Genomic DNA, 16,920 nt, shown 5'->3' with positions numbered 1-16,920 from the left:
GCTTAAATCCAACAGTGTTGGCGGCAGGGTTGAAATATCAAATCTATTTAATTAAAAAATCTAATTAAGCAGAGGCCAAATGGATGTTTTTCCACCACAGGCTGTGATATATATATATATATAGAAACGTCTCACATCGTCCCTTAACTCAAGGTCTCAAGACATCCCTTGGACTTCTTTTTGCGGCAGTTTGGTCTCAATTCCCCCTAACAGTGGGAGTTACAGCATATGGAGCGTCTCCTTTCTCACACAAACATCTCAGACATGGGCCATGATGAGTGTGTAGGTTGGGTAATAAAGGCCCCTGCTCTTCCCTTTAATCACACTAACCTGCAGAAAGCACCCGATGCCTCATGAGGCCCGTCTATAAAACCGTGCGTGAATGACTCACTTTGGAATACAGGCTCTTTCCGCTCCTCTGTCTATTCCTCTGTCCTATATAAGACTAGATTTGTCCCATCCGTCTTACCGTAATTATGTTCCATAGTCATCAATTTACATTTGTATAGTATAAATGTTAATGGAACACACTTGGAATGGATTACTAAAGTCATATACATAATTTGGATGTTTGGGTTAATAATGCTATTATTACACATTTATGAAGACAGTTAGACAATTTCATTGAATATGTTCTGTGGCTTGAGAAGCAATGGCTGTTCCTCACTCCAAGGACCTCGGGTGGTTTCCCTTGAATGTTGCTTTGAATGGTCTCCCAGAGTACTATAATTCATTGTGGAGAATGGAGTGCCATTCCTCTGCCCAATTTATAGGCTACTAGACGGTATGAGAAACGGCGGTGCGGTGGGTCAAAGCTGTGGTCACGGTTGGGTCGTGTCGTCAGGGCTCCGTGTGGGTGGGTGCTGTTGTTTGGTGTTTATGGAGCCCTAGACTAAACCGAGCTGGATCCGGACGGACTCCAAAAATACCCAGCAGTGACACACAGTACAGAGACAAACACATGTAAAGTACTGAAAGTATTCAGACCCCTTGAAATTTTCCACATTTTGTTACTTTACAACCTTATTCTAAAATTGATTAAATAGTTTTTTTCCACCTCATCAAACGACACACAATACCACATAATGACAAAAAAACCCCGAAATATCACATTTTCATAAGTATTCAGACCCTTTACTAAGTACTTTGTTGAAGTACCTTTGGCAGCGATTACAGACTCGAGTCTTCTTGGGTATGACGCTGCAAGCTTGGCACACCTGTATTTGGGGAGTTTCTCCCATTCTTCTCTGTAGATCCTCTCAAGCTCTATAAGGTTGGATGGGGAGCATTGCCGCACAGCTATTTTCAGGTCTCTCCAGAGATGTTCGATTGAGTTCAAGTCCGGGCTCTGGCTGGGCTACTTAAGGACATTGAGACTTGTCCCGAAGCCACTCCTGCGTTGTCTTGGCTGTGTGCTCAGGGTCGTTGTCCTATTGGAAGGTGAACCTTCCCACCAGTCTGATGTCCTGAGCACTCTGGAGCAGGTTTTCATCAAGGACCTCTCTGTACTTTGCTCCGTTCATCTTTCCATCGATCCTGACTAGTCTCCCAGTCCCTGCCACTGAAAAACATCCCAACAGCATGATGCTGCCAACACCATTCTTCACCGTAGGGATGGTGCCAGGTTTCCTGCAGACGTGAGGCTTGGCATTCAGTTCAAAGAGTTGGTTTCATCAGACCAAAGAATCTTGTCTCTCATGGTTTGAGAGTCTTTAGGTACCTTTTGGCAAACTCCAAGCGGGCTGTTGTGTGCCTTTTACTGAGGAGTGGCGTTCGTCTGGACACTACCATAAAGGCCTGATTGGTGAAGTACTGCAGAGATGGTTGTCGTTCTGGAAGGTTCTCCCATATACACAAAGGAACTCTAGAGCTCTGTCAGAGTGACCATCGGGTTGTTGGTCACCTCCCTGACCACGGCCCTTATCCCCCGATTGCTCAGTTTGGCCGAGCAACCAGCTCTAAGAAGAGTCTTGGTGTTTCCAAACTTCTTCCATTTAAGAATGTGTTCTTACCACTGTGTTCTTGGGGACCTTCAATGCTGCAAAAATGTATTGGTACCCTTCCCCAGATCTGTGCCTCGACACAATCCTGTCTCGGATCTCTACAGACAATTCCTTCGACCTCATGGCTTGGTTTTTGCTCTGACATGCACTGTCAACTGTGGGACCTAATATAGACAGGTATGTGCCTTTCCAAATCATGTCCAATCAATTGGATTTACCACAGATGGACTCCAATTAAGTTGTAGAAACATCTCAAGGATGATCAATGGAAACAGGATGCACCTGAGCTAAATTCCGAGTCTCATAGCAAAGGTTATAAATACCTTATTTACATAAGTATCTGTTTTTTATTTTTATTTTCATAAATATTTTAAAACCTGTTTTCACTTTGTCATTATGGGGTATTGTGTGTAGATTGCTGAGGATAAAAAAAAATGTAATCCATTTTAGAATAAGTCTGTAACGTAACAAAATGTGGAAAAAGTCAAGGGGTCTGAATACTTTACGAAGGCACTGTACATTCGCACAGATAGATGCATCCATACGTATACACTCAAGTATACACACAAGCATGTACGTTAGAACACACACACATTAGGCTACCAGGCCCCCTTTCCTCCCCTTGACTGACCCCTCTTTCCACTGACTGACCCCCTAACTTCCTGTTGTTTTTGGGGAGAATCAGACAGAGCGTGAGAATGGTTCGGGCCAGGAGTTACACACACACACACACACACACACACACACACACACACACACACACACACACACACACACACACACACACACACACACACACACACACACACACACACAAACACAAACACACACACACTGTATCTCAATGTGCCATGACCATGTCAAAAGACCTCTGGATGGAATCAATTTCTAGAGTGCCATCATCGCCTGCCACTATCCTGATCTTTACTTTATTCGTAGGTCAAAGACATTGGGAATTCTTGGGACAGTGGACCGCATATGTTATGAGAACGATCTAAGAGCATTGGTTGCATTCCTGTGATAGCGTCTTAATGACCGGAAAAATAACAGCTCCTCTCGAGGGATTCAATTTGTTATCCCCCCCAGAGAAACCTGCATGTTTAAAACAAATACGTGATGGAGAATGTAATACCTGTCCATGCAGACATAATGAGATTGGAATATAATAACCGTCAATACGTTAAATAAAAAGAAGAAGAAGGGAAATGTGTTGAGTGTTTATCCCCGTCTGTGATTTTGACAAGAGAAAAAAAGCTGATTTTGTTCTCACAAATGACTAAGCTACATGAGTTAGGCTAATGGCTTCCGTGTGTGCAGGGAGAGAGCCAGAGATGGTGACATGATGCCTTATGCACACAGACAGGCATGAAGGGAAGCTCACCATGAGACAGAAACAAAATGGCCCCTGTCATTACATCCTGTCAAAGAGCCACAGCTGTCCATCATCATGCCTGAAGAAATATGCCTCCCACACACAGATTAAAAGTGGGTTCAAGAAAGGAAAGACTCCAGATTGAATAAATTAAAGTGAGGTTTAATGACCTGTTGGTCTGAGAATAAGCACTGTTGAGCTCCCTGGGGGTTTGTTAGGTAAACATCCATCTCCCACTCTGGTCCCACAGCCTTGCTGGCTGAACTCCAGGACTCCCACACCATAGCCTTGAATCTTGCCCCAGAACCCTCTTCCTGAGCTGGGTACGGCCTGGCCGGTTATCCCTTAGAAGCTCTGGAAGTCTCATATGCTATATCCTGCGAGTTGTAAGGGTTTCGGGGTTTGAGGCTTAGATTCTTGGTGGTGATTAGTGGTTGTCAGTATGATGGCTAGGCTAATTAGTGGTTGTGTTCTGTGGATGGCTGGAAGTGGTTGGGCAGAGCGATATGTCTCTCCACTCTAATCTGAGTTGTTTGTGGTTGCGCCGCACCAGACACACTCATCGAGCAATCTCCCCACCGTTTTGCGTCTTTATATCAGACGGGATAATTCAAAATTAATTGGGAACAGCTATAATCTCCGCTAGGACACTTCCTCAACAACACAGTCAAATTAAAATGTTATAATGACAGTCAATATTTTATTTTGTAAATGGAAAATAAGTTGGGCATCATCTTACTATACTGAACAAAAATATAAACGCAACACATAAATAGTTTATCCCAGAAATGTTACATACGCACAAAAAGCTTATTTCTCTCCATTTTTTGGCACAAATTTGATTACATCCCTGTTACTGAGCATTTCTACTTTGCCAAGATGATCCATTCACCTGAAAGGTGTGGCATATCAAGAAGCTGATTTAACAGCATTATCATTACACATGTGCACCTTGTGCTGTGGATAATAAAAGGCCACTCTAAAATGTGCAGTTTTGTCACACAAAACAAAGCCAAAGATGTCTCAAGTTTTGAGGGAGCGTGAAATTGGCATGCTGACTGCAGGAATGTCCACCAGAGCTGTTGCCAGAGAATTGAATATTACATTCTCTACCATAAGCCTCCTCCAATGTCTCTTCAGAGAATTTGGCTGTATGTTCAACCGGCCTCACAAACGCGGACCACGTGTAGTCACGCCAGCCTAGGACCTCCACATCCTGCTTCTTCACCTGCGGGATGGTCTGAGACCAGCCACCCGGACTGCTGATGAAACTGTGGATTTGCACATACAAAGAATTTCTGCACAAACTGTCAGAAACCGTCTCAGAGAAGCTCATCTGCGTGCTCGTCATCCTCACCACGGTCTTGACTTGACTGCAGTGGGAAAATTCTCATTTTCGATGGTCACTGGCATGCTGGAGAAGTGTGCACTTCACATATGTTTCAACTGTACTGGGTAGATGGAGTCGTGTGGGCGAGCGGTTTGTTGATGTCAATGTTGTGTACAGAGCGCTTCATGGTGGCGGTGGGGTTATGGTATGGGCAGGCATAAGCTACGGACAATGAGCCCAATTGCATTTTATCGATGGCAAATTGAATGCTCAGAGATACCATGACGAGGTCCTGAGGCCCATTGTTGTGTCATTCATCCACAGCCCTCATCTCATGTTTCAGCATGATAATGCACGGCCCCATGTCGCAAGGATCTGTACACAATTCCTAGAAACTGAAAATGTCCCAGACATGTCACCCATTGAGCATGTTTGGGATGCTCTGTATCGACGTGTATGACGGCATGTTCAATTTCCCGCCAATATCCAGCAACTTTGCATAGCCATTGAAGAGGAGTGAGACCACATTCCACAGGCCACAATCAACAGCCTGATCAACTATATGCAAAGGAAATGTGTCGTGCTGCATAAGACAAATGACGCCCCTACTTTTTTTTAAGGTATCTGTGACCAACAGATGCATTTCTGTATTCCCAGTCATGTGAAATTTGATTAATTTATTTAAATTTGATTAATTTATTTCAATTGACTGATTTCCTTGAACTGTAACTCAGTAAAATCTTTGAAATTGTTGCGTGCTGTGTTTATATTTTTGTTCAGTGTAGATTCGTGAGATGTTTTATTTCACAAAAACTGTTGTATACACTCCTGCAGTCTGATACATATTTGAAAGGAGAACAAATGTACACTTCCTGTCCTTGCTCAGTTCAATAAACAAGCAGCTGTTCTCAAGAGCATAGGACCAAATAGATACAGACTTACAGAAAACTGAAAAATGATCAGTCAGATTTGGGTATTCCTGCAGAATACAACACCCATGAGGTATTCATACATTCGAAATGAATTAAACACCCTGAAACTAGGGACCCACTTATGAATATGGATTTTGAATTCCTGTGGTGTGACATGGTGGAAATCTACCTGATTGTGATTCAGAGTTAGTTCTGGCAGAATTTCAATACCAATTGATTTATCCAGAGGTGCGTGTCAGACAGTGTATGTCGGGGAGGCTGCTCTAGATTGTTTACCTATGTATATTTGTTGAGCATCTTACTCTCTCTATGCATGTGTGCTCGTCTGCCAGGCTGAGGCTGGCCGTGCTCCATGCAGCCTCCATTTCAAGATGACCGTTATGATAGAAGAGGACCTGGAAGCCTATTTAGTTCGTATGAAGCAGCAACAGTTGAATCAGTAGCTCAAGTGCAACAATAAGTGGTATGTATTTACAGTGCAGGTGATGTAGAAGACTGGATCCAGAGTTGTATTTTGAAAAATGTGAGAAACTATAAAAATGACGTTGTTGAGCGAAACAATAAACTTAGTTGACCAAAATATCGATACTCTACTCGAGCACAAAGCCAAAACACCCAATAACGGACTAAGCGTCAATATCCAAACTCACACATCGGAGTCTATAAACTAGTCTATAAACTTGACAAACAGCTCTCCTGTGGCCTCGAATTAGCAGAACGGACAAGAGCTGCATGAACCTGGCATCAACCCATTCATAACTTTAAACAGGTAAATTCTCAACAAACAGTGATAATTCACTTTAAAGGCAATGCTATTGCACACTTCACATTACACTGGTCAATACTTAACACGTTTATCAAAACAAAGACATAATTTACATAAACGTTACCGTTTTTCATGGACATTAAAAACAGCCCCAAAACGGGAGAAACCAAATAACGAAAGGCGTTAAACTTTTGCCTAAGCCGGGAATTTTATGGGGGTTGCTCATCTACAGCCAGTTCACAGCGGTGGTGACTGGTGAGTAGAGACAGGTTGGCGTTTACCGAGAGAGAAAAAACAAATCTAAACATTTCCAAATAAATTATAGGTCTATGATTACCAGACTCTGCTGTTTGTAATTAAACACATTACAATACACGATAGAGTACCAAAGTATGAGTCATCATACCCATAAAACCTAGCGGTCAAAGAGGGAAATGGTTTCAATCGTTTTGATACTATTCATTTTTCCCATAGGGGATTTGAGAAAACGAAGGGTCCATATTCCAGTGAACATTATAACGATTTTAAACTTTTTCTCCGTACCAGACAATTAATATCATTGACGTAGTTGCATGTGATCAAATGCTACATGCTAGATGTTCCCATTAGAAAACCTATCACATTTAGCCCTATGCTAACCTGCAGAGCTGGCCATGATTATATCCGGTAACCTTGTCAGCTCAGGGATTCAATCCAGCAACCTTTCGGTTACTGGCCCAATGCTCTAACCACTAGGCTAAACTCAGTCCAATTCTACAATTTCGGTTCTTAACATTTTATTTTAAACTTAACCCTAACCTGAACCACTCTACTAACCTTATGCCTAAACTTAAATTAACGCCAAAAAGCACATTATGTTTGCCAATTTTGGCTTTGTGGCTGTGGAATTTGACTTTGTGGCTGTGCTATCTAGTGGAAACCCTTAACAGATGTCCAACGTCCTGATAATCAAACCAACTAGATCAGTGGTTCTCAACTGGTTTTACATGAACCAGGTTGTCTCAGTTACGATCCAATATTGACATTGCACATTTTTTGTTGTTGCCAAAATGCAGTCTGGAAAACTGCTGTAGTGATAGTACATGTACCAATTACATAACAAGGGAACAACAGTCCCACCTTTTTCATCGTAAATAATTCAATTTTGTCCATATTCTTGGATATTTATATTTATATTTTTTTGTACTTGGGCCGATTCTGGGGAGTCATTCATTTTGATTCCGAGCCGAGTCCGATACCTGATTCCGGGCCGATTCAATCAGTTCCGGCTCCCAGGAAGAGGGCCGCTTCTGGGCCAATTCCTCATTGCTAACTGGGTACACCCTCGGGCCTTATTATTAAATTATAATCATCCACTTTGTCACATATGCGTTATTTGAGTCGAGCATCATGGACCAGCAGTGAGCAGTGTTTTCATTAACAAAAAGGCTTGATGCAAGGGGGGCTCAAACCCAAGGTTAATGTGCGCTGTCATTTTAGAGTTTGCCGCTTTAGCGGTGTGCGCCACCAGGAAGCAATTATGATCACGGTACAAGACAGCTATTTAACAAGCCCATAAGGCTCTTGAACTTTTTTTTGATGATGTTTGATTAACTTAAATAGACCTTTATCTTTTTCTGTAAAAAAGCACATGGATGTGTTTGAAATGGATGAACAAGAAACGCGTGATTTTGTCATACAGTATATGCGAAAATTGAATTTTGTCTAAAGTTAGTAGCTAGGTAGTCTAGTCAAGAATGCATCATGCAGTATTGGCACTCTACACTTGAGACAGATCAAGTGGAACAAAAGTAAACCTTGAATGTGGAGGTTTTAAATATCCCTCTGGTGGCCAAGTTGACCTATTGTAAGAAATCAATTGGTCGGTGCATATAAAGTCTAAGATCTTTGATAGGCTGATGCAGAATTTGCTACAGGAAATAATCACTGCCACCTGCTCAGGTTAGCATAGGGCTAAATGTGCCAGGTTATGTAATGGGTACAGCTAACATGTAGCATATTATCATGTGCAACTACGTTGACGATTTTAATTGGCTGATGTGCATTTTGAGACAGACGAAAAGTTTAAACTTAAACTTTTTCTAATGTTCGCAAGTATGGCCCCGAAATGTTCACGTGAGCACCTCAATGGCCAACACACAACTGACAAACAAGGAACTGTTGAGAATGAATTTGATGTACATCCATTCATGGCAAAATTAAGAATGGTTTAGATGTGGGCCTAACAAAATAACACATTAAAATGTTTCAGAGATGACATATTTCACATTTTGTTATGTTACATTCTAAATACAAAATGGATTAAATAGATTTTTTTCCTCACCCATCTACACACAATACCCCATAATGACAGTGAAAACATGTTTTTAAAATGTTTGCTAATCTACTGAAATTGAAATACAGAAATATCTCATTTATAGCTTTTATAGTAAATTCAACACGTTTGAGACAAAGCTGACACAGCATGTCTATGAGAGCTGTTCTTAAAACCTCTACGGGCTAGGGGGCAGTATTGAGAATTTTGGAAAAAAATATGTGCGCATTTTTAACTGCCTCCTACACCAACTCAGAAGCTAGAATATGCATATTATTGTTTAGGTTTGGATAGAAAACACTCTGAATTTTCTAAAACAGTTTGAATGGTGTCTGTAAGTATAACAAAACTCATATTGCAGGCAAAAACCTGTGAAAAATAGATTTAAAAAAATGAGAATTTTGTGACTGTACTATTTAGTGTCATTGTTTTAAAGATACCACAGTGAGAAAGGATTCAGTTCGCAACTCCTACGGCTTCCACTAGATGTCAACGATCTTTAGAAAGTTGTTGGAAGCATCTGTCATGAATACAGACCGAATTAGAAAGCTTACAAGTTGACACGTCATCACTTCATTTTTTGCGCCTGCGCATGAATCTGAGAAGAGTGTCTTTGTCATTATCGTTTATTCTAGACACTTGATAGGTTGTGTGAAAATATTACCGATGTTTACTGATGTTTCACGTTAAAAATGGACCAATAGATTAATGCTAAACAACGTTTGACATGTTTAAACAAACGTAAATAGATTATTTACTAGGTTTTCTTTAGCTTTTCGACGTGACTTTACACTGCCCACCTCATTTTGTGGGAGCCTACTGAACGCTAACTATTTGGACATAAATTATGAACTTTGTCAAAAGAAACCACATTTGTTCTGGACCTGGGATCTCTGGCAGCGCCTTCTGATGGAGATAATCAAAGGTAAGGGGATATTTAGAATGTTATTATCGATATTAGATGATGCTAATGCTAACGGTATAGCTTAGCTTAGCATATAGCTTATTGTTGTTAGCATAGTACCCAGTTTATGCAAAATGTGATTTCCCAGTAAAGTTATTTTGAGATCTGGCCATTCGGTAGCAATTACGAGATGATAATATATTATTCTTTGAATGACAATATTATAATTTACCAATGTTTTCGAATAGTAATTCCGTGATTTGTAATGCTGGATTCACTGGGTGCATTCGAGCCGGAAAAAATTCTGAATTTCACCGCGACTGTAAATGCTGTTTTTGGATATAAATATGAACTTGATGGAACTAAAAATGCATGTATTGTATAACATAATGTCCTATGAGTGTCATCTGATGCAGATTGTCAAAGGTAAGTGCATAATTCTAGCTAGTTTTCTGTCTGTTGATGCCCTTCTTTGAATTGGCTAAACATTACACGCAGCTATTGTCAATGTACTCTCCTCACATAACCTAACTTTATGCATTCTCCGTAATGCCTCTGAAAATCGGACAGCGTGGTTAGATTTAGGAGATATATCTTTCAAATGGAGGAAAATAGTTGATTATTTGATTATTTGAAATGATTACTCTTGCAGTTTTGAATTCCCCGCCATGGTCACATGACAATGAATCCCAATACCGGGATTAGATCGGGATAAGATCCTCAACAGGACTGTTTACCTACGTTGATTTGTTGAGCTTGTACCTGAGGGGTTTGTGTGTGTGTCTGTCTGTGTGTGGGTTTTGTGTGTGAATGTCTGTTGTGTGTGTGTGTTTACACATGTATATGTGTGTGTGAATTTGACGACAGAAATAGATTCCTGGAAAAAGGCTGATTGTCACCCTACAGTCAAGACTCCCCATTGTGAAAGTACATTGGCTGTATGGTTTACAAGGTTAACCTGTTATCCTACACTTGCTGTGGTAAAAGAAATATGATGTTACATGTGTTACTTCAGATGTACAGTGAGGGAAAAAAAGCATTTGATCCCCTGCTGATTTTGTACGTTTACATTTACATTTACATTTAAGTCATTTAGCAGACGCTCCCACTGACAAAGAAATGATCAGTCTATAATTTTAATGGTAGGTTTATTTGAACAGTGAGAGACAGAATGACAACAAAAAAATCCAGAAAACGCATGTCAAAAATGTTATAAAATGATTTGCATTTTAATGAGGGAAATAAGTATTTGACCCCTCTGCAAAACATGACTTAGTACTTGGTGGCAAAACCCTTGTTGGCAATCACAGAGGTCAGACGTTTCTTGTAGTTGGCCTCCAGGTTTGCACACATCTCAGGAGGGATTTTGTCCCACTCCTCTTTGCAGATCTTCTCCAAGTCATTAATGTTTCGAGGCTGACATTTGGCAACTCGAACCTTCAGCTCCCTCCACAGATTTTCTATGGGATTAAGGTCTGGAGACTGGTTAGGTCACTCCAGGACCTTAATGTGCTTCTTCTTGAGCCACTCCTTTGTTGCCTTGGCCGTGTGTTTTGGGTCATTGTCATGCTGGAATACTCATCCACGACCTATTTTCAATGCCCTGGCTGAGGGAGGGAGGTTCTCACCCAAGATTTGACGGTACATGGCCCCGTCCATCGTCCCTTTGATGCGGTGAAGTTGTCCTGACCCCTTAGCAGACACCCCCGTAAGCATAATGTTTCCACCTCCATGTTTGACGGTGGAGATGGGGTTCTTTCCTCCTCCTCCAAACACGGCGAGTTGAGTTGATGCCAAAGAGCTCCTTTTTGGTCTCATCTGACCACAACACTTTCACCTTGTTGTCCTCTGAATAATTCAGATGTTCATTGGCAAACTTCAGACGGGCATGTATATGTGCTTTCTTGAGCAGGGGGACCTTGCGGGCGCTGCAGGATTTCAGTCCTTCACGGCGTAGTGTGTTACCAATTGTTTTCTTGGTGACTATGGTCCCAGCTGCCTTGAGATCATTGACAAGATCCTCCCATGTAGTTCTGGGCTGATTTCTCACCGTTCTCATGATCATTGCAACTCCACGAGGTGAGATCTTGCATAGAGCCCCAGGCCGAGGGAGATTGACAGTTCTTTTGTGTTTCTTCCATTTGCGAATAATCGCACCAACTGTTGTCACCTTCTCACCAAGCTGCTTGGCGATGGTCTTGTAGCCCATTCCAGCCTTGTGTAGGTCTACAATCTTGTCCCTGACATCCTTGGAGAGCTCTTTGGTCTTGGCCATGGTGGAGAGTTTGGAATCTGATTGATTGATTGCTTCTGTGGACAGGTGTCTTTTATACAGGTAACAAGCTGAGATTAGGAGCACTCCCTTTAAGAGTGTGCTCCTAATCTCAGCTCGTTACCTGTATAAAAGACACCTAGGAGCCAGAAATCTTTCTGATTGAGAGGGGGTCAAATACTTATTTCCCTCATTAAAATGCAAATCAATTTATAACATTTTTGACATGTGTTTTTCTGGATTTTTTTGTTGTTATTCTGTCTCTCACTGTTGAAATAAACCTACCATTAAAATTATAGACTGATCATTTCTTTGTCAGTGGGCAAACGTACAAAATCCGCAGGGATCAAATACTTTTTTCCCTCACTGTACCTTCAGTTGTCCATTTCCTAAAGAGGCAAGGCAATAATAAGGTTAGTGCTCACATCAACTACTACAGTATAGGATTATACTAGATGGATGTCATGTCCTGTGTATTAGACTAGTATTTCACTGTGGTGGCACTATAGGCGCTCTGATCCATTGGCTAATGGTAAAGCATTCAGATGCATATGACTGGGCCTTGAAACATTGGACATATAGAGTGGGGATGAGGAGCAGTCTACCATGACAGTTATATCTGATTTCGGGATCGTCTATCGATTTGCTCTCCTTAAATTTTAGTCATCTGATTTATCCGTTTCAGTCTCTGAATTGTTTAATCAAACGTATTGCCGCCAGCGCCTGATATCAGGGCATAAAACTACAATCTGTCTCTTAAATTGGCCGCACATGCGTACTAGGCCCAAGCTCGTTTTCCCCAGTTTCCCCTGGCTAAACTAGCTGGCTAGTTGAACTATGCTAGTTTTCGTCCTCATTGCCAAACGTCTTAAATACTCCACCCTCAACTTCAAAACTCCTTGCTAGTTATACAGTCATGTAACTAAGAAATTTGCTCAAAAGATACTTGAATAGTCATGGCTGGTACGAGATATCTGTCGTTAGATGACGTGGTGAAGGACATCATTGCTACTTAACGTGGAACCAAGTTCAGTTTTGAGATCCACTGGCGTTATTGGTGTAGGTTTAGCTGGACGTTTCTGACTGGTCTTGGAACTGTGACAATGGGCAGCTTCTCCCTGCTTGACTCGGTGGGATATGTAGTGATTTTGCTAACACACCCAGATATGTACACAGTCTTGTACCCTTAACCTCTTTTCAACTGACTATCGTTTTTGCTGATTAAATCGGACTTTATGTGATAAGGGTAGTTACATAATATAATGAATAATCCAGAAATGTCACAAGTTAATTGACATGAGAACATTTGAGAAAATAGTAACTCTACAGATCGCAATGACTACAACGAATGGCTAATTACTTTCGGACACTAAGGGTCCATAGAGCTCCTCCTCCTCACCACTCTATAACCCCATTGGTCCATATAACGCTGTCGGTAGCTTGCCAACTGGCTCCTTGAAACTACATAGCATGCAGTACTTGTGCCCTAAGTTGCCAATATTTGTAAATAGCCCCTGATAGGCTGGGGATGCGCTAGGGAAGTGCATCGTAATTGCAGGTGAATAATCCATTACTTTGGAAGCATTAATCATGCTCTCTTTATTCCAGAGGACTATAATTGCATGCTTAAACTACTTGAGTTTTCCAGCTAATTTCAATGTCTCACACAGATGATCGCACAACTCAGGGTAAATATGCTTTCACAATAATGGAAATTAAACAAAATTGTATTTGTCACATGCACCGAATACAACAGGTGTAGGCCTTACCGTGAAATGCTTACATACAAGCCATTAGCCAACAATGCAGTTCAAGAAACAGAGTTAAGAAAATATTTTCTAGATAAACTAAAGTAAAAAAATAGAATCAAAAAGTAAATTACATAACAATAACTGGGCAATATACTATTCACTACCATTATTCTGTTTTGATGACAAAGTGATTATCACCTGCATGTAAATGCTTACTGATTTAAGATGGCATTATCATTTAAACGTAAGCACATACTCGATTTAGACATATTTGTCATTCAAACTCGCTTACTACTCAGATTTAATTGCGATTCACAGGAAGATGCCCCGGGGATGTGAACGTACAGTGATTATACAGAGTGAGTGCGCAGAGACAGAGGGACCCGCATGGCTGGGAGCTGCTGTATCTACAGGTGTGTAATATTGCAGGAGCATAATTACACGCCTGATGCACTTTAATGCATTTCTGCCTGACATGAATCAGCTGCTCATTACACAGTCCAAATGGAACACCCACATTAATCCGTGCAGGTGCCTCTTGAGCAGAGCCATAATGTCCTCCATAACGCACGTAATGTCCTCTTTATAGCAGGCGACTGGAAAACCTACATGGGCATGGCAGCCATTGATCAATCCGATTCTGGCCGGCCAAATGTATAAAAAAATAAAGCAAAACTTTGTGGTGTTTATGATTTCTAAGGCAGCGCATATACTAAACGTAGATGTTGATTGAAATGCAGCTATAGGACTGCGAATGGTCCTGGCGCACCAATGTGTATGTATATTACTGTAGATATTGATCACATTCCTTGTGTATTATCATATATTTTGAAACATTGAATGTTAATATTGTGAAAATATGTTTTACTTTTTTTTTTACCTCTGGTTTCAGGAAGTGATGTCACTTAGTACTGCCCCTGTATATAGGACCTTCCACCCCCACCTGGGATATGGATGCCTGATGAAGACCTAAGGGTGGAAACGTTGTTAGAAATAAATATCACCTGGGAGCATGAGCAGCAGGGAGTGGGGTATTCCTTTCTTTTTTCCAACTAGCTAACGTTGCCCATGCATGGAAGTTAGGCTAGCGAGCAAGCATTTTAGCCAGATAGCCTAGGACAACAAAAAATAAAAACGTGTACTGTTTGATAGACCATTTCGTCAACAGAGGAAGAGGATGGCATTAGCGTTTCTCTACAAGTAGGGCAAGTCAACATGTTTTTCTACTTGCACACACACACACACACACACACACACACACACACACACACACACACACATCAGAACCATGGACAGCCACATCATATTTAGCTTATGTTGATTGGACTAAATTGTTTTTGGTATCTTTTAGTTGTCACTGTATTAGACTAAGCAAAGGTGATTTGATGATGTTTAAATGTTGAAGTTGAAATGGTGCTGGAATAGTGGAGGTATCTCCTGTCTTGTTTGCGACTTGCGGTAACTCTCTGTGGTTCTAAATCAGTAGATGTTTAGTCGTCCGAAAATGTCGGAAACATTAATTTGCTTGACCATGCTATAGGTCATGTAACTGTCTGTTACATGCAATATGCTTTGTGGACTTCACCAGACAGAGGTAGCCCTGATCAGCCTATAGGGAGGAGGTCAGAGACCTGGCCGTGTGGTGCCAGGACAACAACCTCTCCCTCAATGTGAGCAAGACAAAGGAGCTGATCGTGGACTAGGGCTGAAATGGAGCGTGTCGAGAGCTTCAAGTTCCTTGGTGTCCACATCACCAACTAACTATCATGGTCCAAACACACCAAGACAGTCGTGAAGAGGGCACGACAACACCTTTTCCCCCCCAGGAGACTGAAAAGATTTGGCATGGGTCCCCAGATCCTCAAAAAGTTCTACAGCTGCACCATTGAGAGCATCCTGACCGGTTGCATCACTGCTTGGTATGACAACTGCTCGGCAGCTGACCACAAGGCGCTACAGAGGGTAGTGCGAATGGCCCAGTACGTCACTGGGGCCAAGCTTCCTGACATCCAGGACCAATATACTAGGCAGTGTCAGAGGAAGGCCCAAAAAATTGTCAAAGACTCCAGTCACCCAAGTCATAGACTGTTCTCTCTGCTACTGCATGGCAAGCAGTACGGAGCGCCAAGTCTAGGACCAAAAGGCTCCTAAACAGCCACCCGGACTATTTACATTGCCCCCCTGCCCCCTTTGTTTTTAAACTGCTGCTACTCGCTGTTTATTATCTATGCATAGTCACTTTACAAATTACCTCGACTAACCTGTACCCCCGCACATTGACTCGGTTCCAGAACCCCCAGTATATAGCCTCGTTATTGTTTCAGTAATTTTCTTGTGTTACTTAAAAAAATATATATATATACGTTTTTTCACTTTAGTTTACTTTGTAAATATTTTCTTAACTCTATTTCTTTAACTACATTGTTGGTTAAGGGCTTGTAAGTCAGCATTTCACGTAAGATCTACACCTGTTGTATTCAGCGCATCTGACAAATAAGATTTGATTTGATTATACGGTTTTGTGATAAAACAAAAGTGTGGTTGAATTTATTCTGCCACTGTGTCTTCTTATTGTCTTGTCCTTTAGGCCTATATATCACAGTCGCAAGGCATATGAACTAACAGGTTAAAGAGCAAACAATGCAACTATCACAACACATAGTTTGTAATATATATTGTAATGCCTAGTTAAATAAAGGTTAAATTAAAATAATTTTACCCGCTCACCGCTACTGGGTTGGGATGTGGTGTGTGATGAGAGGGTCTTTGATGTATTGCAATTCATCCTACAAACAACATCAGTTAACCTCTAACGAAGCCAAGAGCTATAGAGGAAAAGCGGGGGTTAGCTTGAGAAAGTGTTGGTGTTGTGTATTGCATCTGATCATCCAATTTAAAAGACAGACGCTGATGCTGCAGACACTTTACACGTCCAGGATGTTTTGTGTCTATAGTCTTGGAAAGACATAACTGATATTAAAGGATGGAAATTGTGGTTATTGCTTGTTTTCAGATTTTGTTGAGAGCAATAAGGGGGGAAGGCGGGGGTTAGCTTCAGAGAGTGTTGGTGTTGTGTATTGCATTTTTACATTTTAGTCATTTAGCAGACGCTCTTACCCAGAGTGACTTACAGTTAGTGCATTCAGGTTAAGATAGATGCTGTAGGGGAAACAACCACATATCTCAGACATAAGCTAGGTTTCTATCCAATGGCGCCAGATTTTCCATGCAAAACAATCAAAACAATATGCACATTTTCCCTCCAGAGATGTTTCC

The sequence above is a fragment of the Salmo trutta genome, chromosome 5 (genome assembly GCF_901001165.1).
Source record: "Salmo trutta chromosome 5, fSalTru1.1, whole genome shotgun sequence".
Lineage (NCBI taxonomy): Eukaryota > Metazoa > Chordata > Actinopteri > Salmoniformes > Salmonidae > Salmo > Salmo trutta.
The sequence above is the reverse complement of the archived record's forward strand: the minus strand, read 5'-3'. Positions refer to the sequence as shown.